The sequence below is a fragment of the Osmia lignaria genome, chromosome 11 (assembly GCF_051020975.1).
Source record: "Osmia lignaria lignaria isolate PbOS001 chromosome 11, iyOsmLign1, whole genome shotgun sequence".
NCBI classification, from domain to species: domain Eukaryota; kingdom Metazoa; phylum Arthropoda; class Insecta; order Hymenoptera; family Megachilidae; genus Osmia; species Osmia lignaria.
In genome coordinates this window covers 2,396,740-2,424,291 of record NC_135042.1, presented here as the reverse complement: position 1 = coordinate 2,424,291, position 27,552 = coordinate 2,396,740, and the positions used below count along the sequence as shown (strand labels likewise).

Sequence of the window (27,552 nt, the reverse complement as noted above, 5' to 3'; positions counted from 1 at the left end):
GTACACTAAGTTTCAACCCTGTACTTCAACCGGGAGGGTAGTTACAGGGTAAGAAAGAAAAAGTAGTTTTTGCCATATTTCTCCTATTTAACAATATGCTAAAAATCAGCAAAAATTCTAAAATATTCTAGACATGTTTCTTTATGATTATGAATTTTTTCAGATTTTTCGGCTGCAAATCCCAGGCATGAAAAATCAAAAACGCAAAAAAAAGTCGGAAAATTGAGATTTTGGGTAGAAGCTTTCTAGCGACTACATTTTTACTTTCACAGTAGTTAGATATTAGCATGACTATTTACAATTTTTTTCAGATTTTTAGGTGTGGTGCATCGTACTTATAAAAATCAAAAACCGTCATTTTCGGCATATTTTGTCCGATAACTTGAGAAATACCTTCAATTTTTACATTTCCTTTATACAGTTAGTGGATTGTGTGATTTTTTATATTTTTGCGTTGGATGGAGCAATATCTGAATGGAGAAAGTAAAATTATTGTAGATAATTGAAAATTACGCACCTTATCTTCTGAAATATTAGAAAGTTTTTCAACGATCATGGTCGGTGAGTGGGTAAGGTCTCCGACTGCGGAACCGCTGGAAACTTTTTTGTCGCAGGTTCGCGCCCCCATGAAGGTCCAATTTTTTTTTTTTTAAATCATTTTTTTTTTATTATTAATTACATAAGAATACACAATAATCATTTAGTAATGTACGAAAAATGGTTTTAAAATATTTTATCATGTATACATAGAAGCATGTCTAGAATATTTTAGAATTTTTGCTGATTTTTTGCATATTGTTAAATAGGAGAAATATGGCAAAAACTACTTTTTCTTTCTTACCCTGTAACTACCCTCCCGGTTGAGGTACAGGGCTGAAACTTGGTGTACCATGGTTTTTTGGGATAAGCTATCGAATGGTACATTGCGAAGTAAAATCGGCTCAAGGGCACTTTTGACCATCTTATCCTGCTATACCCTTTTGCGTCGATCGTGCGTACGAGAATGTTCGCAACAAAAGACGATCTCGCCGTATTTACCTACAGTAATAAAAATAATCATATAATAACGTCATATTATAACGTGTTACGTGGCCGACGGCTTGGCAGCGCGCGTGGCTATCAGAGGCTTTCTGATTGGCGGCCGCGTAACTTATTTTATTATCAATACAACCCGAGCGGTAAGATTGTATTGTGGTAGGAACTGTCACAAGGTTTCACTGGGTTTAAAGGAGAATGCTAATGTGGGTTTGACACAGCAATGTATATATTCTACAATCTTGGTCTATTACAGATGTTGTTGTCGCGAATATAGGTGTATAATGTGATATATTACCTATTTCCACTATGCTCGGTGTTCACGCACTGGCAATGCGGGGGTGTTGTGTGTGGTTGATTGTAATGCCAAATAGAAACACGACTCGCGGATTCTATAAGGTGAATGTTGCTCGAAGGGGACTTCAACCCGATCTCACTAATAGTAACCAACTCACTACCGTACACGACGTGCTCGACACGAGATGAACTCTGGTACTGCCCCCGATCGTTGGTACGAACGGGTTTATATACTAATTAAGAAGGGTGGTCTGGTTACTATTCGAGTGATCAGGCTGGGTCCACCTGCCTCTGCGACAGTTTAGAGTGGTTGCATCTGCTATTTGATTACGGCGGACCCATTGCTTTCCCAAGTGTTTGGTTCTGCTATCGGTGGGCCTTCTGTTTATTACGAGAGTAAATGGTCGGTTTGCCCGAGAGTTTTCCTTTCCAGATGTTTAAGCTTATTTGAAAGGAGACACGTTTGATAAAAACGGTCTGTCTACGTGACAAACGCAGAAACATGTCTGTGAGTTACGCTGAGACGTTGTACGCATGCTCGTAAACAAGGCAGAAAAATATTATATGTATACTCTTACAATGATAGTACAGTAAAAACCTTATTAAGGGGCTAGACACGGCACGTGACCTCTCCGATTCGGGACGTCGGTATTACAGCAGATTTTTCGTTGGGCCTGGTGGAGCCACTTGCGTGGTCTGTTACGAATTTGAAAGGTTTAATTCTCAGCTAGCGTGCGCGCAACACGATCTAGGAGGGCAACAGCGCCTCAAGTATTTTTACAAACACATTCAAATGTTCATCTCGCCAGAGGCATCGCGACGATACGCCTGAAGAACGAAAGCGAAACATTGGCGCGTGTTTAGAGTGAGATGTACGGTGATCGTGCTATCCTTCTTTCAACCCAAATGATAGAATTGTCCCGCTCCGATAAATTCTGACTGACTGAACGCGTGGATTTTATATAGCGCACCGTAGCACCCCTCGCTGCTGAAAAATATATGCCTACTCTGAAGAACCGAAGGAACGTGCAATCTGAGAAATTTGTTAGAAAAAGTTATTAACTCTTTAAATAAATGTTTTTTAATTAATAAAAATATACAGGATACGTCATGCAATTTCTGACGGATTATATCTTGAATTTGATAAGAGATATGAATAAGCTGTTTATAAAAAGTTCAGTGGTATGATAATGTCTATTTTTCTGTGATTTCATTTTCTCCGTGAATGCAACGATGCATTCAAAAAATGCAAATCCACTTTTTATTTAAATGGAAGTGCATTTTTTTTTTACTTGTGTCAACTCCTTGAAACGTTCTGCATAAAAAAGTACTAAGGTACTATTAGAACTAATAAATGGAGGGACCTCGCGTCTACATACACAGTAAAAGCTGAATATATGCAACAGAGATTGGGAACCAGACGTTGCATTGACATATCCAGCCGAGATGTCGAATCTCGAATTACAGTAAAAGCTGGATATATGCAACAAACATTGGCACCCAGACGTTGCATATATCCAGTCGAGGTGTCGAATCTCGGGTTACACGCGACGAGCATCCAAGCGTGAACGTAGAAAAGGACAGACAGTGGTAGAAAGAGAGAGGTCCGATGATCAGAGGAAAGAGCCGAAACGTATCGGTGTGACTAATACTAATTGAATCAAAAAACTTTTTTATTTTTGACTTTTTTTAAATGAAACTTGTACTAGCGCATTGGTGAAACTTTTCTGATTAAAATGATACGAAACACAATATAGTTTGAATGGAACGAGGTTATGGGGCGTTGTGAAAAATCCAGGCGGGCCGCAGTCAAAACTTAGCGAAAAGGGACAATCTCAACATTCAGAATGAGAGAAGGACAGCATGACTGTAGTGCGTCTCACTCAGCGTTCGGGCGATATTGCCTTTTTCGCTTGCCTTCGCAGCACAGTTCGAGTGACGTGATCAAGATAACGCTTGATTCGGACTGCGATTCCAAATCGGCAGCCTTTCTACTTAGACGCCACCTTATAACTACTAGCTGAACTAAATTTGTCACGTGACTTGCTCTGTATTATCCAGATAATGGCAGAACTCGTCTGTGAGAATGCAATCGCGATTTTTCGCTTTTCGTCCTTATATGAGAATATTTAAGGCTGGGTGGGGGCTCATTCGAAAGAGAAAAGTTCAGTGCAGCGCGCTCTGGTCATCGTTAGAGTCACAAAACTCTTTTAGTGACCTAAAAATACCTTGGATTCTGCGGATGTATTTTCTCGATTTTTCCTCTACTTTGGACACTCATATTATTAGATATTAACAAAATCTCGTTCAATCATGATCAGAGCGCGCTGCATTGAACCTTCCTCTTTCGAATGAGCCCTCACCCAGCTTCAAATATTCTCATATAAGGACGAAAAGCGAAAAATCCCGGACCCCTTCTTAGGCCCATTTTTGCCGGTAATGTCACCTCACTGCATTACCCGTGTCTACCCCCTTAAGAGACACTTTTTAAGGGATACATAGAAACTAATTCCGTCATCATTGGGGGTGCTTCGACTACTTTTTCTTTGATTACTCTGTAAAAATTTACTGCGCATGTCTATCTCTTACGGTTTACTACTGCGCAGGGGTCAAAGTTTCCATAAGATAATAGCGGATCCTGCGCAACAAATTTTCCAACAAATCAAATTGATGCATTATTACAATACAACGAAGTTTTCAATTAAAAGTTTCATTTCGTTTAATATCATAGAATTGGAGCTTGGAGTGGATGGTGGGCAAAATCAAATTTATATATCAACTGATTAATTCCCCGTGCATAGCACGGGGCGTTCCACTAGTACGTCTAATAGAAAAAAGAATATTTATTAAAAGATTATTGTAAAATACTTGAAATAGTTACAATTGCAAAATAATGGCATACAGAATAAACAGAATATGAACTAAAATAGACGAAATTTATTTATATTTGAAACTAGAATTGCTCAATAAAAAATTTTAGACTTTTTCAATTTAAAACTACTACAACTCTAAAATTATATTTTGCAACAACATCATTAAAATTTTTATTTGATTATTAATTCTCAACTCATTTTATGTCCATACCAAAGTGCTGTATAATTTTAAAAAATTATATGAAATTAGAAAGTTGAAATACTGAAGTCTAACATTTCAAATCATTTTCATTTACAAACTTTTGCAATAAGAATTTCCTCTATTAATATTAAGAAAGAAATCTATCTATACTAATATATAAAGCTGTATGCATTTTCTTTGTACAGGGTAATCTCCAAATCTACTACTTCGATTTTGATCCGATTTTTTTAGATGTGTTCCTTATAACGTTGCGAAGGACATAAGCTCAGTTTTATTACGCTGTTGCATCGGGAAATGTATAAAATATTGTTTATTTCGTTTATGTAAACTGTAGCGCAGAACAGTTCAGCAGAACTGCTAATCCCCACCGCTGCAGTATTCACATAGTAGTGGGAATACCTTCGTACCTCAGCTGTGGGGATGGATGGCGACGCTGTCGGTGCTGCTTCCTGCATTCAGCATTCATCTTTTTTTCTCATACGCTCACAGACAAAATACCACCCGGGCAGCGCCGGGTAAAGGTCGATTTATATTATCCGTTCAGACACGGGCCGTTTCCGATCAGTTAGGTTCCGACAAATATTGTTCTGTGTTATTGAATACGAGTGTTTATATATACCGTGATGGATCGGTTTAGACGCATTCCGTTTCAAACATAAGACGACCAATACTACATCGTTTTCTTCAGAACCTAACTGATCGGAAACGGCCCGTGTCTGAACGGATAATATAAATCGACCTTAACACAGCTAGTTTCTCTAATATTGACCGTTTTATTTTCATTTTCAATTAATTGTACCATGAAATTACTAAAAACAATTCTAATTAAACTGTAAATTTAAGCATTATGACTTGAGGTTCGCTCTTGTCAGCCGTCCCGCAACGGCCACGTTTTCTTTTTTGTTGTAACGTGTAGCATATTTACATCAATATTTTTCAACCATACTTTTCAACACAATAATACCTGGAACGAATTCTATTACTTCCGATTTTCTGGTCAAATCCATTTACTACAATTTTACGACAATGAATTTCGAACGTTAAAATGTCGTCGCTCATTTCTTTGTACTGTTGTTACACATTGAAACTTATAAAACTACTTAATAATAGATATCCACTGTTCTATCTTATATGCAAGATTGGATTACAATTTTTAGAATTCAGGGCTAACAAGCCTTCGAAGGTCTTGGTTGATAAACTTGGTTCAAAAATTGAAATTTATTCTGAATAAAATTGAATAACATTTAATCGTAAAGAAAAAAGGGTAATTATTTATAATACGGACCACCCTCCGATGACCTTGACCTTGACATATGTTGTCAAGGTCACCATCCTGAGTAACCTTCAGTAGGTTTTAGCCGTCCCCCTTTCTTTATTAAAAAGTTATTAACCAAAAAAGTTTCGAAAATATAACAGTTATTTTGAGTTATCTTTGAATATCCCTCTTACTTTTGTTGATATTTATTACGCATTTCAAACCGTACTCTTCGAAAATGAGCCGTTGAATATCCTTCTTACTGTTGTTGATATTTCTTATAAATTTCAATTGTACTCTTCGAAACTGAGCCAGTATACAATAGGTTATCGTACAAATAACTTGTTCAACTATCTAAAAATGAAATTTTACGAATTCCTCGTATTAACAACAAATTCTAATGAATTGTTAAAGTATTTATGCACAAAAAATGTTATTCGCGCAAAAGTGAAATGTCCGCGTTGTACACAATGCGTTGTATACATTGTACACAACATTATTATAAACAAGTGCAAGGACGCACGCGCAGGAGACTGATTTGTAATTTTAAAATAAGCGCTTGGCTACCCTTCCGTATAGGGGATCACTCCGATCGGATCGTAAATGGTGTCAATCGATAGATCTCGGTTAACTGAGTCGAATGCAACTGGTTTTAATGTTAGGAGATCACCCGTTAATTAAATAAAGTCAATTAATTATAATCGCCGGCCTACCGTTCCGTATGGGCCAGAATACTCCGATCGGGTCGTAAATGGCGTCAATCGATAGATCTCGGTTAACAGAGTCGAATGCAACAGGTTTTAATGTTAGGAGATCATCCGTTAATTAAATAAAATCAATTAAAAATAATCGCCGTCTTCGGCATAGTAGGACTACTCTTCCGTCTGTTGGAACGCTAGGCAGTAGCGGTTCCGGGGTACAAATTTAGGTCAGGTGTATGCAAAATTGGAACTTAAGACATACAATCAACTTGGACCGGAAGTCGGCTCGCAATAGAAGTGGTTAGGTTAGCCTAGATTTTATGGGGTGGGGGTGCAGGGGGAGGGGCGGAGCCACTTCCCCGCCCTAAATTTCGAGTCCTTATAAAAATTAAAATCGTTTTTCTTACTTATCAAAAATGCAAAAAAGCGTTAAAGGGGAACGCCATCTGAATACACTTTACCGGATCTTCAGATGAGTTAAGTTAGGTTAGATTTAGATTTGATGCAAATGACGACAATGTGCATGTTTGCCTTAATATTTATTCAATGATAATAAATGAAATGAAAAATATATATATATAAAGAAAGAAAAATACAAAGAAAGATATACAAAACATATAGAAATAAAGATAATACAAAAGATATAAGAATAAAGATAATACAATAGATATAGAAATAAAGATATGTACAAAAGATATAGAAATAAAGATAATATAAAAGATATAGACATAAACATATATACAAAAGATATAGAAATAAAGATAGAGTTAAAAGATAAAGAAATAAACATATATACAAAAAAATAGACAAATTATACGGGAAATGAGAATCTTATAGCACGTAGGAGGTCTTCAAATGTATCGATACCGCGTATTTGGCAGTTGCGGCGCCAGAGAAATTCAAGGAGGCGCTCAGCGAAGAGCTCCTCACGAATGCCGCTTTTATTTAAATGTTGCTTGAGGAAGCGCCACGAACATTCAATATTTTGGGTGTGGATATCTGGATTATCTTTACAAAAGAAAGCTGAGCATCTACATATGAATGTACTAGTTTACTTACTTACTTACCTGGTGCGACGAAGTTATGAGCATGCACAACTACATGGTGCTCATAACCCTCACCAATATTTGCAAGTTGGCGGTAGGCACGCCAGTCGTCCGTCATAATGGTGGTTCCCGGGGCCACGTACTCTTGAATAATAGGGAGCAGCGTGTCAGCGTCGCGCCTGTTGTCCGGGATCACCTTTACTCTGTACTTGGCCTGATCGCCACGCTCGATCATCCCTAAAACCCAATGTCCGGGAACTACGCGTCCCCGATTGTATTTTCGGACGCCTACCTTCGCCTCGTCGATCTCCACGATTTTACCTGTATTCAAAGATCAGTTAGGTTTGAAATATGTTGGAAGGAGACTTACCTTGTCCGCCTATTTTGCCCTCCTGGAGGTAGTTGCGTTCTATTGCATCCGCAATTATCTCGCGACAATATTGGCGCCAGTCAGCTATCGTTTCCGATGAAGTGCTCCCTTCGCTATCCGACGTTTCAATAACAGTTTGCGCTGCCGTAAAATCTCGGGCAAAACAGTACGACAGGGTAATCGCTTTTTCCATGGGCACCTTTGCTCCCTCAAACCACGTGCCTTTGGCAATAGGTATCTTTTTATTGCATTTCCTACAATAAAAACTACCGAGACCGTGATGGTCTATCACCGCCATCAGAGTACGGTGGCGTGGGCATTTCTTTTTTAGCGTGATGAGCCCTTTTTCAGCTGCCCACTGCCGTTTATCTGCATTTGAGACGTTATCAAGCTCTTTAGCGAGCAAATGGAGATTGTATGTGCGTTCGTTTTGTGCCATGATGCAAATTATTCTTACAATGAGTAAGCGAACACGACCGTTTACTTGACCGTTTCAAAGTCGACTGATGATGAGATACAAATTGTTTTGTCAACAACTCGTGCTCCTATACTGCCTATGTGAACCGGTGCTAAGTTTTTTTTGCTGAATTCGCGCTAGCGTTCCAATAGACGGAAGAGTAGTTCGGCACAAGTTCCGAAGCCGTACCCACATTATATCTCAGAAACTATGCAAAATATGGTAAAATATTAAGAGACCGTTTTTGTAAAAAATTAAATTTGCAACTATTTATGTTCTATAACATTTTTACATTAGCTGCGTAGTTTTCGAGATATATCAAATTTCTTCAATAGCACCTCCCCCGTCCACTTGTTCGACAATATGATGGAATAGTGACGGATTGAAATTATTTTCTACACTTCCGGTGTATTTAAAAACAAAATAGGTTAGGTTAGGCTATATTTTATGGGTGGGGGGTGCAGGGGGAGGGGCAGGGCCCCTCCCCCGCCCACTTGTTCGACAATATGATGGAATAGTGATGGATTGAAATTATTTTCTACACTTCCGGTATAATTTGATATATCTCGAAAACTACGCAGCTAATGAAAAAATATTATAGAACATAAATAGTTGCAATATTAATTTTTTACAAAAAAGGTCTCTAAATATTTTACCATATTTCGCATAGTTTCCGAGATATAATGTGAGTACGGCTTCGGAACTTTTACGGAGTTGTTCTACTGTGCCGAAGACGGCGATTATTTTTAATTGACTTTATTTAATTAACGGGTGATCTCCTTACATTAAAACCTGTTGCATTCCACTCTGTTAACCGAGATCTATCGATTGACACCATTTACGACCCGATCGGAGTACTCTGGCCCATACGGAACGGTAGGCCGGCGATTATAATTAATTGACTTTATTTAATTAACGGGTGATCTCCTAACATTAAAACCAGTTGCATTCGACTCAGTTAACCGAGATCTATCGATTGACACCATTTACGATCCGATCGGAGTGATCCCCTATACGGAAGTCTATCCAAGCGCTTTAACTGGGGCTTGGTTTGCGCAAGGCCTTATAAATATTATAGTAAGTTGTCGATTAATATGCTATGTCTCGACAAAAATTTCTGAAAAAGGAGCTGAATATTTCATCATGCTCAGCAGTTGATTGGATCAATTTTTGCCGAGAGGTAATTAATTTATTTCCTAATGATTTTATTCGTAAATCTACATACAGTGTGTCTCACTTAAACTGATACAGAGCTCTTATTCCGTAGCTAGTAATGATACAAAAAATTGTTGATATGGAAATTGCATGGAAAAAGGGGCCCTATGTTTTGACCGAAGTGAAAAATCTTTTGCATTATTAGTTTAAGAGATATGAATGTCAAGTTCTGTTTTTTAAATGGAACCATATATTTTTTTTCAGATCATGTATTAGTGCCTCTCAAGATGAATTTATTAAGCTTTAATGTATACACTCGATTTTAATTAGTTTTCAAGATATAACGTTTACAAATTTCTCGATTTTCAGTAGATACGTCTCGGTTTGAGTGGCAAGTCGTAAAAGCGGCCCTATTGTTGCGGTACGTGCCACAGCGGGGGTCTACGCTAGAAACGGCAGACCCAAAGAATAACCGCAGGGCAGGTTTTACGACTTGCCACTCAAACTGAGAGGACCTATTGAAAACCGGGAAATCTGTAAACTTTATATCTTGAAAACTAATTACAATCGAGTGTATACGTTAAAGCTTAATGAATTTGTCTTGAGAAGCACTATTACATGATCTGAAAAAAATATATGGTTCCTGTTGTGTATAGAGAGAAACTTCACACCATAAGAGGTATAACTATTTTATTAAACACACGGCTTATTACACGTCCGCACGATTCGGTAGCCCGGTCGAGAAGAAGACTCTCGCATTCTCTCGTTCGTGGAGAGGGCACTCGCGTAAACATTATATATATATGGCGCTCATTGTCGCTAGTGTTATCAAGTCGCGGTTTATTTAAACTATCTATAACAGTTCCATTTAAAAAACAGAACTTGACCATCATATCTCTTAAACTAATAATGCAAAAGATTTTTCACTTCGGCCAAAACAAAAAGCCCCTTTTTCCATGCAATTTCCATATCAACCATTTTTTGTATCATTACGGAATAAGAGCTCTGTATCAGCTTAAGTGAGACACACTGTATATAATATTTGAATACAACAATGTGGCATTTTAGCTTATGAATCAATGGTTGATGCGCAAACAAAATCAAATTGGTGGAAATGGAATCATCGTCGAAATTGATGAAGCTAAATTCGGACGTCGAAAATACCATCGTGGGCGATTCATTACAGGACATTGGCTCTTTGGTGGTATACAACGGGGCGCGAAAAAGATGTTTGTCGTGCCAGTTGTATCTCGTAGTGCAGAAGTGCTACTGCCGTTTATCGAAAAATACATTGTTCCTGGGTCGATAATCTACAGCGATTGTTGGAAAGCCTATAAAAAAATCGACAAAAAAATATACCAACATATCGTAGTCAACCATTCCAACAATTTTGTTGGTCCAAATACGGGTATCCATACCCAAAACATAAAACGCTTATGGAGAGATATTCGCGGAGGTATTCCACAATATGGTCGTAAAGAGTACCATTTTAATCATTATTTAGCGGAATTTATGTTTAAAAAAGCATACGATTTTTATGAATGATTAGATGCATTTTTCGAAATCATGTCTATTATATATCCTTTAACGAAAAATATAAATGAATAAATGTTATAGTAATTATTATCGTTGGTAAATATTTAGATTAACGTACCCACCTCCAATCGCTTCGGGTTGAGTAGGAGATAAAATATTTATTACACTTATTATTATTATTAAAACCATACACAGATGTGATAGGTTAGGTTAGGCCATACGATTATTACTCCAATAATAATCCAATAGTAATATTATTGAATAATAATCCAATAATAAACCATTCGACTATTATTTAAACAACACTATCATATCAGGAAAGCATTGCCGGTCGCCTTACGGCGCACAGTGGGACAAAACGGCTTTCAGCGATCAAAAGTCGATTTTCGTGTATTCGAAAATTGAAAAACTATTTACATACATCGATAGAGAATAAATTGTAGTTTAACGTGGTGTAATCCGTTTTTTCATATTTGCTTTCGTTTTGCCGTGGTTCGCACTCAAAGTCAGTAGAAATTTGTCAAAACGAAACGCTGATGATATTATCCGTAACTTCAATGTACGATTCTAATAACTTTTACTCGGAAAGATAAAATTCAAATGAATTACAAAGTTTACTAGATTAGTATAGATTCTATTCAGTGCATAAAATAAGTTAAAATGTTAACAACTTTTTAAATAATAGGATCTGATTGAAACGAAATACATTTAACTAAAATCTCAACTTTGCGTTTGATTTTAAAAAAATGTGCACATTTGTACAGGGTGTGATTACTACTGTAGTAAAGAGTGAACCTTCCTCTATCAGAATCAGAAAAAAACGGCTGCCCCAACCTGCCACTGCTCAAAAAAATGGCGATTGAAATAAATTACACCCATCTTGGCCGCAGCGCACGATGATGGAAAAGCAGTACCAGATACGATTATTAACTAGTTAACCGCATTCAACGTGTATATTCGTCATCTAAAACTTTATTTTGGCCTTGCAATATGCCATAATAAATTTTCATAATTGTCGAAACTATTTTCACAAATGATTTGGTATAGATCATAATAAATATAAATAAATATATTATAATAACACATGTCTTGTCATTTTTTAATTATTATATCCGTTTTCATTATAGTTATTAACAGTTTTAAGTTAAATTTTTGTTAAATAACATAAACTATGTCTAACAAGTGAAGGATATTGAACGCGTTACAGTTTATACGTGAATATCTTGACACCCTGTAGTTCAATATGATTTATATTAATACAACTTAAGTATTATAATGTAGGCAAAAACTTCCCAAAATTTCATTAAAATATTTCCAATAGAACCGAAGTTACAGAATTTTGATCGCCAAAAGCAGTTTTGTCCCACTGTGCGGCGGCCGGATTTAAATGTGTGTCCTTACCTAACCTAACCGAGTTTGGACCTAGGGTACAACAAACTATGTTTAAACCAACGAACATTTTGGCTACTGCATCAACATCTGGAAAACTAACCAACGAACATTTTAAAATTTGGTTAAAAGAAGTTTACTTTCCTAATACAAACGAGAAGACTGTTTTATTATTAGATTCTTGGAGTGGACATTGTAGTCGTAGTATTGTGGAAGCTACACTGGAAAATAAAGAATTAGTAGTATTTACGACTCCAGCAGGGACTACAAAATATTTACAACCATTAGACGTGTACGGATTTCGAGTATGGAAATATTTTGTTCGCCGGTTTTCGGACACAGTCATCCTATTACATTACGAGATTAATCTCCACACGAGGGACAATATTTTAAAACTTCAGTTGAATTTGTGAAGTAAATGAACATCAGTTTTTCCAGCAAGCATTCAATCCTTGCAATCATAGTTAAATTATACATCAAAGCTTTGGAGTATTAATTCTATGATTTCGTGTCAATTTTGAGAATATTTCAAAAATACGAAGTATGACATAAAATTTTATGTTTTAATACTATGTTGTCAATTCAGAATATTAAAGGATACTTACTGAGGGGGATGTTGTATGCCTTTTCTGCAATGTGGATAAGGTATCTGATATGTGACATATGGGTACAGTGTGAACACACTGGTTATTTTTTATGAATCAAATATGCTGCACTTTTTCTATATAAAGCTGTACATAAAATATGAAAACGTTTAGTACATTAAAATTAAACGTTTTATATTTATACCATTCTGTTTCAAAAATAAAATGGAAGTGTTATATCCATTCGCTTGATTCATTGCAACTGAATTCCTCGCTGGATTTTTAGTAAAACAATTATAACCGTAACCCTTGACTGTTTTTAGTTGGTAAAAATAGACTGTGTTAAAAGAGCAAAACCTAACACTAAAAACGGAGTAGGTGGTGCTTTATCAAAAGCAGTCGATCGATATGACGGTTCACTGGAAATTATTCGTTTGTCCGTAGAATCGAGCAATTCCGGAATCGCATTAATCTTCTCCTGCCAATTGGCTTTCTTAGACGATATCGACTGCTGGTGAAATTCTCATTTTTTGCTTCCTTTATTCTCTTTAGTTCCCATAAATTATTGGCGTGGTCAGAAAATTGGTGCAGTTTTTCAAACATTGTCTTTGGCCGCTCTGAAATGTAATTAATTTCAGTAAAAATCTTGAAAGTAGATACAATAAATTCTCGTTATATTGTCACGTAAGCGAGTTGATCTTCACACGGAGTTTTAAGGATATTAGTGCCATTCTTTCACCATCATGGCCTACGAAAATGATACACTTTTATCTCCTTTCGTACCTCCAACTAAAAATTTGGAAGCTTGAAACATTTTCCGTCCCTACCTACTAACCGCAACAATATAGGTAATTGGAGTCTACCGTATGTATAAGGGTACATTAGCAATCAAATTGGGCTTTCCCAGGAAAAATGATTATGTCCCGGGTTCTCGCCATTCCAAGGAAGGGAAATCGATAGTACATATCCGAGAGGGTGATCCTCTCGTTAGTGGATTCAAAGGCAGTGCCGTCACAATAGCACGAAGAGGCCCAAGTCCTTTTTCTGTCATCGATACCTCGACGGTGATATCTCCTGCAACTGAGACAGTTATGTGCGTGAAAATCTGTGTAACGGAAAGGAAAGTCCCATCTCATTTAAATGCTGCGGAAAACAGAACAAGACTTTCCTTTCCGTTACATGCATTTTCAGGCACATAACTGGCTCAACTGCAGGAGACATTGTAGTCGAAGTATCGATAACGGAAAAGGGACTTGGGCCTCTCCATGCTATTGAGACGGCACTGCTTTTGAGTTCACTAGCAAGAGGATCTTTAAAAGATTAAATTTATTTGTTGTTTCGTGTTAATATATATATGAAATATAATTTTCTAGTATTATATTACTCCTCACTGTATAGGGTGAATGAGGTTACCTGATTTACGCGAACTTACCGTAAACAATATCGTTATTAATCCAAAGTGTTAATTTTAAACCAAGCATCTGAATTATTTCTACTACTATTAAAATTAAGAATAAATTACTAAACAGGATTCAAATGATTTCGAGGCACGCATCTAGTAGTGATAAAAAATTCCGCGAAGGAATGCTGGTTTTCTTAAGTTTAATAGTACCCAAAATAATTTAGATGTTCGATTTGAAATTAACATACTATATAATTTCTCAAAAATTAAAAATTAGCCAATGTTAAGAAAAAATTGGAAAAAAGGTTGACAAATTACTGCTTCACCATAAATAAATTACTAATTTAAATAAAGCTGTAAAATATCCTGTTATTCCAGTGCAGATAATGTTATATGCGGTAAATTAATGTTTGCTCGGAACAAATTATGGACTTAATATTACTATTGTTAATCAGAGTTATGTGGAATGTACAGAAAATGTTTGAAGTGTGACTTACACAAAGGTTTGGCTACGACTAACGGTTGGCGTAGCGATCGCCTACGACGCCACATGATGTTTATGGTTCTACAGCGGAACCATGCGCCACGATCATTCCACGAAAAGAAAAAGGTCCCGTATCGCACCAGGCAAACGAAGGAGTATTGTGTTACAATAGTAGACTCCAAGTACAACAATTACTTTTAAACGATTATATATGCAATATTAAAAACTAAACGACTTTAATATAGTTTTTATCGTCAGGAAGAGTGAGAAATTTGATATATGAAACACGTAAAATGTCATTGTTTCAAAAAAGTAGATTTGATATACTTTAGTTTCGGGGTCCAGATATGTTCTTTACATAATTTGCATGTGTGAACATTCACAGTCTAACAACAATAAGAGTTATTGTGATGAAAATGTTTTACATCCAAAAAATATATGTATAATAAAAAGTCAAGTAAAAGAAACTTTTTATTCATGAAATATAATAAAAATGTGCGATTTCATTTACTGTGACATAAATAAAATATTAAGGTAATAAATTCACTGAGGAGAATACGTTCCACATCGGAAGAGCTATCGATTTGTTCCTCTTCAATTAAATATTTGTTCCCGTACGTTCTGTTTTTCAATAAATAAATATAGCACCGAAACTGTAGATTATATTCGTAAATATTTGAAAAACCAACACTGAGCAAATATTGTATCACTTAAAACCACAATAAATATTTGTTAAAGATTAGGGTATGTAATGCTGTAACTCAATATTTTATAAGTGATTAATAAAAATGGTTCGTTGACGCTATTTCGAATGACATTTCTCGGCACCACTTTTTCGAAACTATAATTTTTCCACGCAACATGTGCTTAAATATACAAATATTTAAAAACTCATTTTGTGTTAAACTCGGACCGGTAGTAGTGGGACACATTGAAATCAGATTTATTGATTGAAAAATTAAAAAAAAACAAAATAAAAGAACTACCTTTACTCGAATATATAAAAAGAGGCACTTCGCAAACAAATAATTCGTTTTCGAAAAAATGTTTCGATCCAACGTTGCGTCGCGTTGTTTCAACGAAATGACTATCGAATACAAATTTTATTTCTACATGACACACAACATACATACACCAATTAATAATATAAGAAATAATCACATATTTGGCCATCGTAAAAAAATTATAATATTGCGTTGAACAAAGAGTTCGAGGGATCTTTATCATGTAAATAGAAAACAATTTTTCACTTTATGGGAAGAAGATTTAATAAAACTTTATGGCCATTTTTCGGATAGCTTCACAATTCTGTATTCATAAATATGTATGCTTTCTTTCTCTTCAAAAATGATGCTAAAATTATGAAATGAATTGAATCTTTAAACTTTACTGAATTTTTTCAAAAGTGGATAGGAAAAATATTCTCGATAGTTTTTTGCAGGAATTCTATTCTGACTGAAATATATAAATGGACTTTTCAAATTGGACGCGATCAAATTAGGCTTCCCTAGGGAGAACAGCGATACGTACAGGGAAAACAGGAATTCTCAAAATCTTAATTTTAACGTAATAATGTTAAGAGTAATTTAGAAGCAAAATAATGCAACTTTTAATTACTAAATATTATAAAATAAGTATCAGAGAAATATGAATAATAAATAAATATCAATCCAAATATTTCTGCGTAAGCGTTTACACGCAAATGATTGGATCAGACTCCTATAAAGAAAAAAAATTTAATCTGTACATAGTTTTACAACTATTTTGGTTTAAAAAAATAATCAGTGTGACGTTATCCTTCATTCTTATAAGTTGTCCAGTGTTAAGATGTTCCACAAACCGTAGGTATTACAGGTCGTTTTCTTCTAGCATACATACAAATCTCTTTTTTTTCAGTCGTGAAAGTGTTATTCAGTTGCATTGCGGTTGTTTGGTCGAAAGAGAAACGGTTGATTGGTTCCACTATGAATAATTCCCCAAGAGTGTAGTATCCGCTTTCTTCAAACGATGTTTTTTGTCCTTATATGAAAATATTTAAGTTTGGGTGAGGGCTCATTCGAAAGAGGAAGGTTTAGTGCAGCGCGCTTTGGTCATCGTTTGAGTCACAAAACTCTTTTAGTGACCTAAAAATACCTTGGATTCTGCGGATGTATTTTCTCGATTTTTCCTCTACTTTGGACACTCATATTATTAGATATTAACAAAATCTCGTTGAATCATGACCAGAGCGCGCTGCATTGAACCTTCCTCTTTCGAATGAGCCCTCACCCAGCCTCAAATATTCTCATATAAGGACGAAAAACAAAAAATCCCAAACTCCTTTTTAGGCCCATTTTTGCCGGTAAGGTCACCTCGCTGCATTACCCGTATCTACCCTTAAGTTGAATCATTTATTTAAAAAATGTAACGAATAAGCTATTTAATCCGGTAGCGACTTCTGTGTAGACTCGCTATCAAATCAAGTTTCCCTAGCGAAAATGGGGATATAGGAGAAGCAGGGATTCTCAAAATCTTAGTTTTGACAATTATGACGGTACGTTCCCAATTCCTACCAACAAATTAGGTGCATTGTACCGGGGCACTTCGCGAAAGGGAAAGCCAACTCGTGCTGTATGCAGGGTTGTGGGCAAGACAGAATCATGCACGTAGACTTGTCAAAGAGAGAGTGTCTGTTTATTAAAACGAGAAAAATAACGAAATGATAAGTAATAGCATATGAAGAACAAGAACAAACAGGAGTAGGGATCACAATAAGCAGTCACGCAATAATATAAAACAAAATCCGTAGTAGTATTATGAATGAATATAGTTACGTAGTAACGCGTAACGAAAGCGACAAAAGGGCTGTGTACTACCAAACCAAGCCGGCGAAAAATATAAGTGGTAGTATATACAGGGTGTCCTAGAACTCATTTTCACCCAGTGACGGGGTGGTAGCTGGGGTGATTCTGAACAACCTTTTCCTTTGCGAAAAAGCTTTTTGAAGTTTCGTTTTTAAATTATTAAGGAAAAACACTGACCAATCCGAGCGCGTATAGCGCCCGGGCTCAGGGACGGCAGCGTCGGCTATGAAAGCGGGGCTTGACGTAGGTCGCGAACGAACGGCTCGGCATCCCGTTGGCACAGCACAATAAAAAAATTGAACTGGTTGAACATTTTTAGTTGTTGTTTAAAATGATTACGGAATCTAATCTGTTGTCGCCTGTCATAATGTAAAACAGGAAATTCTGAACATTCTAAACAATAAATAAAAATGTTTGAAATGGAATTTCGAAGAACAGCTGATCTCCAGAAGCGAAAATGATCAAGTATGCACCCGAAGAGAGTGTTCCGAATAACCGGAATATCGAATGGGTAGGATATGAGGTGGAATTGGTGTCACCGGTAATAAATAAATTGTACACAAAAATTATGTTAGAAGAACAAAGAAAATAAATGTATTTATTTGATTGAAAATTAAATGCCTCTACTCTACGGGTACCGGCTGTAAAAAACCCCAGTCGAAAGTGGGGAAAAAGCCTGGTCCCAACAAAAGAAAATTAAATCAAATTGAATGCCTGAAAATGGGAAAACAACAAATAATGCAATGTAGAACTTACGAAAACTAGAGATACATAAACGAATTTGAATGATCATTCAAAGCTTAAAAATAGCGCACGCAGAGAGATCTCTCTTACCTAAATCTTAATGGAATGGCGCCTCGCCGCCGTCACCGCAGATCGCCGTGGTCCTCGCGAAAAGAAACTTCCTGATCACAGGAAGGGTCCCGCAATTGGGGACAGTGTGACCGTAAACACGCGTCACTCTTTGCACGGCTAGCCAGGTGAGCAGAACCAGCCGATCGCCGCACTGTGCCGTACCAATCACTGCACACAGTTGGCCGTCTGACTCTCCCACAAGATCGCCGGGCCGTGCAGAACACAAACGACAGCACGTAGTGCTTCAGAACAGAGGACGCACGCACAATCGCACTCGCCACACGTTTAAAGTCTGATTAAAATCAAAACTGTGGCACAAATCGTAATTCAAAAAACACAACAAAACGTTCCAACTGCACAGGGTACCGATCACGGTCTCAATGCCTGGGCCCAGCCCCGGGCCATACACCGCCACCACCGACCCGCCCCTCGCGCCTGCGCCTTGCTGCGTGACAGCGACCCCGCATGCACCCCCGCGCAGCGCCAAATATAAATCTAACCACTCGACCTGAACATGCAAAACCCACACATGCTCGACATGCAAAAAACACCGCGAAACGCGAACAGAGAGCGTAGCACGCAACGAATAGTACAAAGCACCTTACCATAGGCGGTATCGAAAAGGCACCTTACCATGACAATAGTAGGCGGAAACGAAATGCGTTTAGCGCACTGATATATACTATGGATACGAGATTCCCATAAACCAACTGTACAGCGGTTGAAGCAAATTGAAGGAGACTTTACTCGCCAACGCCGCGCCGCCACCGTTCGACCAATGCATTAAAGGAAATAGTTCGAAGCTTGAAAAATGTGGTTTAAAAGAGGCTAAAAGAATAGTATAATATAATATATTATAATTATATAATACAAATTGCTTGTACGATGAAATTCATGAAAATAGTAAATTCATTTTTTAAATGTAATATTAAACACACTGAAGTAATGATTAATGAAGTTCACAAAAACTGAATTTGAAATATTTGCAAACAATTTTGTCGTTGACTTCATTGCTTGAGATAAAGGAGATGTATGTATGCATTTTTTACGTTTTAAGAGAAGCATTAAATAAAATTGAATTCATAATAATATTAAAATATTAATCTTTATTAATTTATTAATCTTATTGTTACCGGCGAACGATGCACGCGTAATGGTTGCCAACCGTCTAGTGGATTTCCCACCGATTTGTAGCTAAGATCACTCGATTGTGATAGCTCTACTTCCGGAACGCATGGCGGACACGTCGGAACGTATCATTGTACGATCAATCATATTTTATCATATATTTTATAATAAATACTTTTGCACATTTAACCGTGTCGTGTTCCACTGCCGCTCCCACTCCTGCCATCACTTATAATTACTGTAAAAGCTGGATATATGCAACAAACATTGGGACCCAGACGTTGCATATATCCAGCCGAGGTGTCGAATCTCGGGTTACACGCGACGACCAGCCAAGCGTGAACATCAAATGTTACTGAAAGAATCTGTTTCGTTAGGCAACCATCGGTAACGTTCATCTGTCATTTGAATGCAGTTATGAACGAACGAATTCTTTTGTCTCCGCGAACACCAAAATACCACTACGCCCACACTCGGATCCCTTTATCGGTTCGTTAGCCATTGCACGTATGAAGTTATTATTATTTCAAGTGAATCTCTGTTTAAGTGTTAGGCTCGTTTTTGACTTACTGACGTGTTTACTAAGTTTTTTGTGTATGGTGCTGATAGTTGAATAAAAGTGACATCTGAAGTGAGTATATTTTTACTAATGGAAGTAAAATTAAAAATTAGTACAAATCTAATAAAACATTAAATTGATACAAGAGAGTTCCGTTGTGGTAACGGTCGTGAGCGAACGTGGTCCTTGCTAAGCGGAGCGATTATAGAGCGAGAAAGTTAGAAAAGTGGAGAAACAAAGTTTAAAAGCAGTAGAAAGTGTGAGTGGATAGGGGAAGGAAAGAGTGGTGGTGTAGGGAGAATCTAGAAGGGATAGAAAAGAGCGGCAAACAGGAAGACGAGGCGGAAAAGAGCGGAGAGAGAGAAGTGACCACAGGAACAGAGGAATGGTCGGTAAGGAAGAGGAAGGAGCAGAGAAGAGGACCGGAACGCAAAGAATGGAAAACGGGACGACGGAAAAGAAAAATATGGAAGGGAGGAAGGAATCCGGGAAACCGTACAAAGGGGGAGAAAGAGGCAGGCCCTCGAATGTAGAGGTTTTGAGAAGGGAAAGGACACAGAGCATGGGAAGCATGTCAAACCTAGAGGAAATATGGAAAAGAAAAAGGGGGGAAGGAAGTAAAGAGGGAACTCCGAAAGAAAAAGACGAAGAGGGGAGGAGGCGAACAAGCGGATAGATGTTTAGAGAAAGCAGAGTGACGGAGAGATCACCCGAGAAGAAAAACGAAAGAAGAGAAGGCGAAGGGGGAGTAGGTGAAATAAAGGAGTTAATAAAAGATTTAGGAAAAGATCTGGGAGGGAAGATGGAAAGGGTGGAAGAGAACATGAGGGCCCTAAAAAAAGAAGTAAGAGGTGAAATCGAGAAGCTAAAAGAAGATACGAAGAGAAGAGAGGCCATGTGGTCGGAACAAAGGAGAGAAATGGAAGGGAAGATAGAAATGCTGATAAAGAAGATTGAGGAATTAGAGAAGAAAGGAGAAGGTGGGGCAATATGGAACGAGATAGAGCAGAAAGTACACAAAACCGTGCAGGAATCTATAGAAAAAAGAAAGGAGGAGATGGGAGGTGAGAAAGTTAGTGAGAAGCTGAGCGAGTTAGAAAAGAAATAGGAGAGGAAAGAGAGAGAGGAGAGAAAGAAAAATATAATAATCAGAGGTACGAAAGTGAGAAGAGAGGAGATGAAAGAGAAGGTAGAGGAGATATAAAGATAACAGGAGTGGAGGACGCAATAGAGGAAATAAAAGAGGTAGGCACGGTAGAAAGAGGAAAAGAAGTCAGCATGATGCTTCTAAAAATAAAATCGAGCGAGCTGAAAAGGCGAATAATGGAAAATAAAAAGACGCTAAAAGGCCGGGAAGAGAGAATAAAGGACGACCTAACGTGGGCGGAGAGGAAGACACAATGGATTCTAAGAAAAATCAGAAGAGAAGAAAGAGAGAAAGGAAAATACGTGTGGGTAGACTACGGGAAAATAAGAATAGAAGGAAAATGGTGGAGATGGGAGGAAGAAAAGGGAGCTCTGGTAGACTGGGTGGGGAGGGAGTGGAAGGCCTCCCAGGGAAGAGGACAAAGGAAGGGGGAAGAGTAGCAAGGGATATAGGGGCTGAAGAAAGTATGGAAGGAGCATACAAGCAAAAGAAAAGAATAAAGAGGGGAGAGACAGAGGAAGAAGTGTACGAAGAAAACTGGAGGGGGCAAGCGAAGAAGGGAGCATTAGACGAAAGGGAAAGGGGTAGGGTAGAAGAGAAGAGAAACAAAAAAGAGAAGGAAGGGGAGTATGGACAGTAGGATTCTAGAATTGTGCGGAAGTAAGAAATAAAGATGAAGACTTTTGGGAAACAATAAAGGAATGGGAAGCGGTGGTGCTTATAGAGACATGGTTAGACCTGGAGAAGGAAGGACGATAATAGGGGGCGACTTCAACGCGAGAACAGGAGAGGAAGGGGGAGCACAAGCAAAGGAGGAGGAGGAAGAAGAAGAGAGAAGAAGATCCAAAGACAAGAAATGTAACGCGGAAGAAGAAGACTGTTAGAAGTCCTAAGGGAGACGGGCTGGTCGATTGTGAACGGGAGCATAAAAGTGGATGAAGAGGGTGAATTCACATATACAGGGGCTAGAGGGGACACGGTGATAGACTACATGATAGTGGAAGAAGAAGGGAAGGAAAGAATTATAAGATTGGAAGTCGGGGACAGGGTAGACTCAGATAATCACCCCGTGATATTGAAGCTGAGAGCGGGAAGCAAGCAGAGGGCGGAAGTAGAAGAGAAAAGGAGACTAACAGCGAGAGGGAATTGGACGGAGCAGAGAAGGAGAAAGTTCAGAGAAGAAATAAAATGGAGCGAAAAGAGGGAAGGTAAAGTTGACGAGCATATGGAAATTATGATAGAGGAATTTGAAAGAGGGCTGGAGAAAGGAAGAGAGAAGGGCCAGAGGAACAAGAAAAAGGGGTAGTGGGACGAGGAGTGCAAGGAGATGAAAAATGAAGTCAGGGACTGGAGGTCTAAAATGAAGTCTAAGAGACTGGAGGAAAGGGAGAACGGAGGGAGAAAGCTACAGAAAGGCAAAGAAAGAGTACAATAGACTATGCGAAGATAAAAAGAGAGAGGAAAACGAGAGGTTCATAAAAGAGGTGGAGGGAGCCAAAACGGACAAAGGCGCGTGGAGAATAGTAAACGGAGAAAGAAAAAAGAGAGGCCAAGCACACTCGAATATAAAGGAAGAAGAGTGGAAAAACCACTTCATGAACCTACTAGGTGGAACCGAAGAAAAGGTGGTGTTGGGAGGAGAGAGGAAGACGGAAGAAGAGGAGGAGGAGGAGCAGGAAGAAGAAATAAGCAAGGAGGAAATTAGAAAGGCAGTGGCAAAACTAAAGGATGGGAAAGTAGTAGGCGGCGATGGAATGCCAAACGAAGTATGGAAATACGGAGAAGAGGAAGTGTCGGAATGGATTTGGGAAACTAGCAACAGAGTCTGGAAGGGAGAAGGTTGGCCGGAAGGATGGAAGGAGGAAATAATCACGCCAATCAGAAAAAAGGGAAATGGGAAGCAGGCCAGCGACTACAGGGGAGTAACCCTGATGCCGACGTTATATAAGATCTACGCGGCGGTTCTGACGGAGAGAGTAAGGAAAGAAGCGGAAGGCAAGGGAATGATCGCAGCCAACCAGACGGGTTTTAGGAAAGGAATGGGGACTATGGACAATATATACCCACTGAACTACATAGTAAACAAGCAGATAAAGAAAGAGAAGGGGAAGGTAGTAGCATGCTTTGTTGACCTGAAAGCAGCCTTTGATTCGGTGGACAGAGGAGTGTTGATGGAAACGCTAAGGGAGAGGGGAATAAGGAAAGGGCTGAGAGAAAGGGTAAAGGAAGTGCTGAGGGAGACTAAAAGCAGGGTAAGGACGAGCGAAGGGATGACGGACCCGTTCTGGACTGCAAGAGGACTGAGGCAGGGGTGTCCACTGAGTCCAATACTATATAACCTGTTAACGGCTGATATGGAGGAAGAAATACAGAAAGGAGGAATAGGAGGCATTAAGATAAGGGAGAGGAAAATATACACCCTGGCTTACGCAGACGATGTGGTGCTACTGGCAGAGAGGGAAGAGGACATAACAGCGATGCTAAGGAGACTGGAGAGGTACCTAGACAAGAAAAGGCTGGAACTAAATCGAGAAAAGTCAAAGGTGATGAGATTTAGAAAGGGAGGAGGAAGATGGAAGAAGAGAGACTGGATTTGGAAAGGAAAGAAAATGGACGAGGTGGAATCATTCAAATACCTGGGATACACCTTCGGAAGAAATGGGGGGAGCGAACTGCATGTAAAAGACAGGGTGAGCAAAGCAAGTGTAATAATGAGACAAGTGTGGGGGATTGGGAAAAGAAGATTTGGAAAGGACTGGAAGAGGAAGATATGGCTATGGGACAGACTAGTATGGACGGTAATCGCGTACGGCGCCGAAGTATGCGGGTGGAGAGAATGGAGAGAAATAGAAGGGCTGCAAGAAAGGTTTCTGAGGTGGACATAAGGGGTGGATTGGTGCACCCCAGGCTACATGCTGAGAGAAGAACTGCAAAGGTCGAAACTGAGGGTCAAAGCAGGAAAGTTAGCATGGGGATTCGAAAGAAGGATGTGGGAGGGGAGGGGAATTGACAAGGAAATGCTGGGAGAAAATGATCAGAGGGGAGCAAAGAGAGACAGCAAAAGATAAGTGGGAAGAGGAAAGGAAAAAGTTCTTCGCAGAAAGGGGAATAGAATTGGCACACCTGGAAACAAAAAGGAGAGAAGGAGCAATGGGCTCCGAGGAAATAGAAGAGGCAGACCTACGGATGCAAGAAGAAGAGAGACAGGACAAGATTATGGCATCGAGATACAATAAATGGTATAAAGTGATCAAGAATAGTGGAACACCTAAGTATCTGAAAAAAGGCTGGAAGGAAGAAAGATGGAGAAGAGTCGCCAGATTCAGAATGGAGAACGAGGTAAGCGAGGCCAAATACTGGGAAAGTGAAGAGAAAAGGATATGTAGAATCTGTAGGTGGGAGCAAGAATCGTGGGAGCATGTATGGGAAGGGTGCGAGGTAAACAAGGAAAGAAAAGAAGGCTGGCAAGAAAAAGTAAAGGAACTACTGGGAGAAAACGGCGACGGGGAATCCTGGATGAAAAAGGTAGAAAAAGATAGAAGAGAAGGGGAAGAGATGGCGACCACCGAGAAAAAGTAGAGAAAAAGGCGGAAGACGAAGTGCAGAGAAAAGAGAACGGAGCTAAACAGAAGGGAAAGGATAGATGCATAAGAAGGAAAGAATGAGAGAGAGAGAAATGAAAAGAAGGGAAGCAAGCGTGGGGGGTTTAGGGTAGGATTTATAGAGCAATAAGTTTAAGTTAAAGTTAAATTTTTGTTATAGGTTCGGGAACGCTCCTACAAAAAGTGCCTTGCAACCCGAAAGGGAGCGGAATAAAGAATACATACATACATATTAAATTGATACAAGTTATTATAAAGCCTCAAGTGATCACTATTTGCATTAAGTTTAAAAATGTTATTAAATATTGGTATTTTTACATAATTATAATACATTAGAAAACAAGAATACTAAAACTTTAAAAACTAAATTTTATTGCTCTGTGTAATTATACCAATATTCTCCAACTAACATTTATTTGCAATTTTTTTTTTTAATATTTCAGGATGAATTCAAAGAAAAGAAAAGTTGTTGATGAAAAGAGGAAATTTAATGATCGTTGGGAAAAAGATTATTTTTTCACAATGCAGAACTCAAAATTAATGTGTTTAATTTGTAGAGAGACAGTCGCTGTATTTAAGGAACATAACGTTAAAAGGCATCATGAGACAAAACATATTGAATATGTAAATTTCAGTAAAGAAGCGCATTCAGTTTATGAGTACGCATCTGGGTGTCAAGTTTATGGCATATAATGATGAAAAGAAAATATTCATATTCTTAGCGATATTAATTCAATAAATGAAATATATGTGTTTATAAAAACTTTGACTCATATTTGTCTCATACCATAACTTTGAAGGTGATGAAAAATTTACCTAAACTTTACATCATGGCAGAAGGTAATATTTGCATTCATATTTACATCAGATGTTAAGCATAGAGTATACATACATACATATATACATACATACATACATTCATACACACAAAGTTACGTAGGTTAAGGGGAAAAGATTCAGACCAGGAGGAGAGACGGATCATTGCAATAAAATCGTAACTATACATGACAATACAATAGGGGTAGCCAAACTTTAACATAATAGGAGCCAGATATCGCAATTAAAAATCCTCGAGGGCCTCATCCTTCGTGTGTATCCTCCATTATATTGTCATAATTACGATTTTATTTCCAATGGTCTGTCTTTCCTCCTGGTCCAACTCTTCTCCTTTTACCTCACATAAAATGATATAATTCACATAAATTGTTAAGTTACAATCTTTCTTCTTTATTATATACACCTTAAGGAACTAAAATTTACATTTCTATTGAAATTACTTTTCAATATTAATCAGTATCATTATTAGCAGTAATATTTTCGATATCTGAATTTCTGTCTTCATCGTCATTTGGGAATAAAAGTCGTTCATTTTCGTTTCTTGTGCGACGATTTCCTCTATTAACAAGAGCATTGCGTGTATTCCTTGCAGTTTGCTTATAAGAACGTAACACTTCTTGAAAATTTGCCACAAATTTGTTTCTTGTGAATTTTCCAAGTCGGGGAATTTTCTTTGCCGCATCTACTCATATACGTATATATATATAATTATATAATCATATAATTATTGTATACAGATATGTACATACTGGTCAGGTTCTATTATACGTATAATAGGTTTCGGATGCCAACTCGCCAGACCCGTACAGTACATATAACAATGAAAAATATACTTACTAAAGAAAATCCTCATTAATTTAGTGTTATACAGTGCCTTTCTGAAGCCACCAGTTTTGTTTGTTTTGCCGGTCCATGTAAAATTTTCGGCTAAATCATTGGTCATTGCCACGCGGATAAAATTATTTAGAGTATCTCGTAAATTTTGACCACCGATAAATTCCAAATGTGCTTGCTATAATAATAATATACTAGATATTCATACTTAATCAATTATTTATACAGCATAATATAGTAAAACATATTTGTATACTTTTTTCTTACCAAAGCATTATGTGCCGTTTGATCGGCGCATTCGAAATTATGAAAATCGTCCATAATTTTAATTGGAAAACCTTGCGGTGGTTCAAAAATATTATTATGTTGCTCGCTTTCCTGCTTGTCTAATCTTCTTTCAATATTATTAACAATTCGTGTAATATTCGCACTAGAATCACTATTGGCACAATACAATACAATTAAATAATCTACAATATACAGTTAATTATACTGGAAAACATCATTTTACACAAACCTTAAACTTTTCAGTTCTGTTAATATTTGGCGCTCAAATTCGCTTCTTCCAGAAGCTTGTATGGCAGACTGTGCGGCACTGTATTTGTTTGTATTGTTGATGGTTTCTAGATCTGTATATTGTAATTCTCCTGAATGGGGTTGAAGTTCAGACAATAGCGTTGAAGTTAAAGATGGATTATGAAGGTTTTGGTAATAGGAGTGAAACTGATGCGGTCCAGAAGTATTGAATAAATTTCCGTGTTGTACATTATTGTTGTCCATGATTTTAATTTAGTTTTTCTTTATATAAAAATGTGTCCAAGCGGAGAAATGAAAGTAATTTAAGCCGATAATACAATACCAAGAGAATCAAAGCAGAAAATCAAATAATTATCAAGACTTTTAACAAAATGTCGTACAAACGCGAGAACAATTACCGCAATAATCCTCTTGAACATTATAG

The 27,552-nt window shown here is 37.7% G+C and overlaps 1 protein-coding gene across 3 annotated transcripts in view; it reads left to right on the top strand.

The window, feature by feature from the left end:
* Positions 1–27,552, top strand: part of Invadolysin (leishmanolysin-like peptidase, invadolysin) — a 1,079,802-nt gene that overhangs the window by 488,830 nt on the left and 563,420 nt on the right. The window lies entirely within an intron of this gene.